The sequence below is a fragment of the Callorhinus ursinus genome, unplaced genomic scaffold (assembly GCF_003265705.2).
Source record: "Callorhinus ursinus isolate GAN/ISIS: 27379988/994484 unplaced genomic scaffold, GSC_fseal_2.0 scaffold30, whole genome shotgun sequence".
NCBI lineage: Eukaryota > Metazoa > Chordata > Mammalia > Carnivora > Otariidae > Callorhinus > Callorhinus ursinus.
Genome location: NW_027397092.1, coordinates 1,266,252 through 1,269,312, shown reverse-complemented (window position 1 = coordinate 1,269,312; position 3,061 = coordinate 1,266,252). Strand labels below are relative to the sequence as shown.

The following is a 3,061-nucleotide window of genomic DNA, read 5'->3' as shown; positions in this document are numbered from 1 at the left end:
ATTTATTTGACAGAGCGAGCGAGAGAAGGAACACAAGCAGGGGGAGTGGGAGAGGGAGAAGCAGGCTCCCCACCGAGCAGGGAGCCCGAAGCGGGGCTCGATCCCAGGACCCCGGGATCATGACCCGAGCCAAAGGCAGACGCTTAACGACTGAGCCACCCAGGCGCCCCTATGCAATTTTATTTTTATTTTTTTAAAGTTTTTATTTTGATTCCAATTGGTTAACATACAGAGTAATATTAGTTTCAGGTGTACGGTATAGTGATTCAACACTTCCATACATCACCCCGGTGCTCATCACAAGTGCACACCTCAATCCCCTTCACTTACTTCAGCCATTCCCACCCCCTCCCCTCTGGTAACCATCAGTTTGTGCTCTATAGTTGAGTCTGTTTCTTGGTTTGTCTCTTTTTTCTCTCTCCTTTTTCCCCCTTTGTTCATTTTTTTGTCTCATAAATTCCACATGAGTGAAATCATATGGTATTTGTCTTTCTCTGCCTGACTTACTTGCTTAGCATTATACTGTCTAGCTCCATCCATGTCCTTGCAAATGGCAATGATTCTACCATATCTTCTTTTTTTAAAAAATTATTTATTTATTTATTCATGAGAGACAGAGAGAGAGAGGCAGAGGGAGAAGCAGGCTCCCAAGGAGCAGGGAGCCCGATGCGGGACGCGATCCCAGGACCCTGGGATCATGACCCGAGCCGAAGGCAGATGCTTAACCATCTGAGCCCACCCAAGTGCCCTCTACCACATCTTTTTTTTTTTTAAAGATTTTATTTATTTATTTGAGAGAGAGAGAATAAGAGATAGAGAGCATGAGAAGGAAGAGGGTCAGAGGGAGAAGCAGACTCCCTGCTGAGCAGGGAGCCCGATGTGGGACTCCATCCCGGGACTCCAGGATCATGACCTGAGCCGAAGGCAGTCGCTTAACCAACTGAGCCACCCAGGCGCCCTCTACCACATCTTCTTTATCCATTTGTCAATTGATGGACATTTCGGCTGCTTCCATTATTGTATATAATGGAATATATATATATCATATATATACACACACATTTATATATATGACATATACACATGTATATATATATATATATATATATACATAATTTGTATGCTATATAAAAACAAGAACATGGATATAGCATAAATTATCCAAGCATTCCTTTATTGGTGAAAATTAAATTCCTTCCAGTCCTTTACCATTATAAACAATGTTACAATGAACATATTTATACATGCCTCCTTGAAAAGTGCTTCTCTGAATAGATACTGAAAAGTGAAATTGCTGGGTCACTTAACATTGTAATCGCTGTTGCCAAATTGCTCTCCAAAGTAGCTGTTTCAGTACTCAAAACCGAAGTTCTTAAAGGGACACATTCCCTTACACTCTTTAGAAAATTTTAAATTTTCATTCTTTTAATTTCTGATAATCTAATGAATGCATGATGATGTCTCATTGTTTTAATTTCTGTTTCCCTGATCACTTTTGTGGTTCTGCATCTTTTCATGTTTATTGGTCATTTGTTTTCCCTCATTTACAAATAATTTACCCGTATCCCTTACCCATTTTTCTGTTGGGCTACTTGTTTTTTTCTCATTGATGTGTAGGAGGTTATTCATATATTCTTTTTTCTTTTTAAGATTTTATTTATTTGAGAGGAAGGGAGAGAAAGAGAGTGTGCGCGAGTTGGGGAAGAGGCAGAGGGATGAGCCAATTTAGCGCCGAGCAAGGAGCCTGATGCGGGGGCTCAATCCCAGGACTGAGATCAAGACCAGGACTGAAGTCAGACGCCGGGTGCCCCATTATTTATATATTCTTAAATGTATCCTTTTATCTGTTATATATATTACAAATATTTTCTCCCAGTCTCTCTGATTTCATCTTTGTATCTTGTTGTACAGACTTTTTTCATCAGTATTTGATTTGCCCCTCCTTTTACTGCTGATTCTAAATATCACCTTTAGGTAGGGGGGGCAGCATGAGTCACGGGAAGGGCACCCTAGGGGAGAGGAGGATGCGAGGCACTGTGACAGGCGAAAGTGACGAGTGCCCTTCGGTGTCATCCAGGGAGGAGCACGCAGCCACTCTCCCACTTGACCGCCCATGACCAGCTCCTCCACAGAGACGTCAACTGCTGGTGCCTGGGCCTTGCAGGCCACCTACCACCGGGTCCTCGATAAAGTGGGAGCTCCTGCTGCCAGAGAGATTGAGGCTGGTGTACAACCACCCGGCAGGTCCCAAAACAGTTTTTTTTTCTGGGCTCCAATTATGAAATGGGGGTTGGTGTGTGCTGGATTGGCTGACATGGCCAGACCTGCAGAGAAGCTCAGCACAGTTCAGTCTGCTGTTCTGATGGCCGCAGGGTTTATTTGGTCAAGATACTCACTTATAATTATCCCAAAAAACGAGTCTGTTGGCTGTTAATTTCTTTGTGGGGGCAGCAGGAGCTTCTCAGGTCTTTAGTATTTGGAGATATAACCAAGAACTAAAAGCTAAAGCAAATAAGAGCTCCTGACCACCCGAACAATCTAGATGTGGATATAACCACTGGGACTAATTTGATTTATTATTTGGTTATTGATAAGGTGATATTAACTGTGCTACTGTTTGGAAGGCATAAAATTATCAAACTTTAAACGGGGGGCTAATCCTTGATTCAACAGAAAAATAAAGCAAACTTTTAATAAAAAATAAAAATAAAAAAATAAATATCACCTTTATTTTTAGTAAATAATTATAAATCATGTAAAATCTAATCATGGGCTTGGAGTCTAGAGTTTTTATTCTGTCTTCTGATTCTATAGAGTCTTTATTCTGTCTATTCTTATGCCAGTTATTTTAATTATTATGACTTCATTTTTGTATTTGATAGAGCATTGTTCTTTTATAAATTTGGGGGGGCATTCTTATGCATTTCTCCTTTGAATTGACTTTAGAATTATCTTGACCAGGGGCACCTGGGTGGCTCAGTCAGTTGAGCATCTGACTGTTGGTCTCAGCTCAGGTCTGCATCTCAGGGTTGTGAGTTCAGGCCCTACATTGGGCTCCATG

The 3,061-nt window shown here is 41.4% G+C and overlaps 1 pseudogene; it reads left to right on the top strand.

Moving 5' to 3' along the window:
* The first annotated feature begins 1,984 nt into the window (after nt 1–1,984).
* On the top strand, nt 1,985–2,585 carry LOC112815028 (mitochondrial pyruvate carrier 2 pseudogene; annotated as a pseudogene).
* Nucleotides 2,586–3,061: the final 476 nt, after the last annotated feature.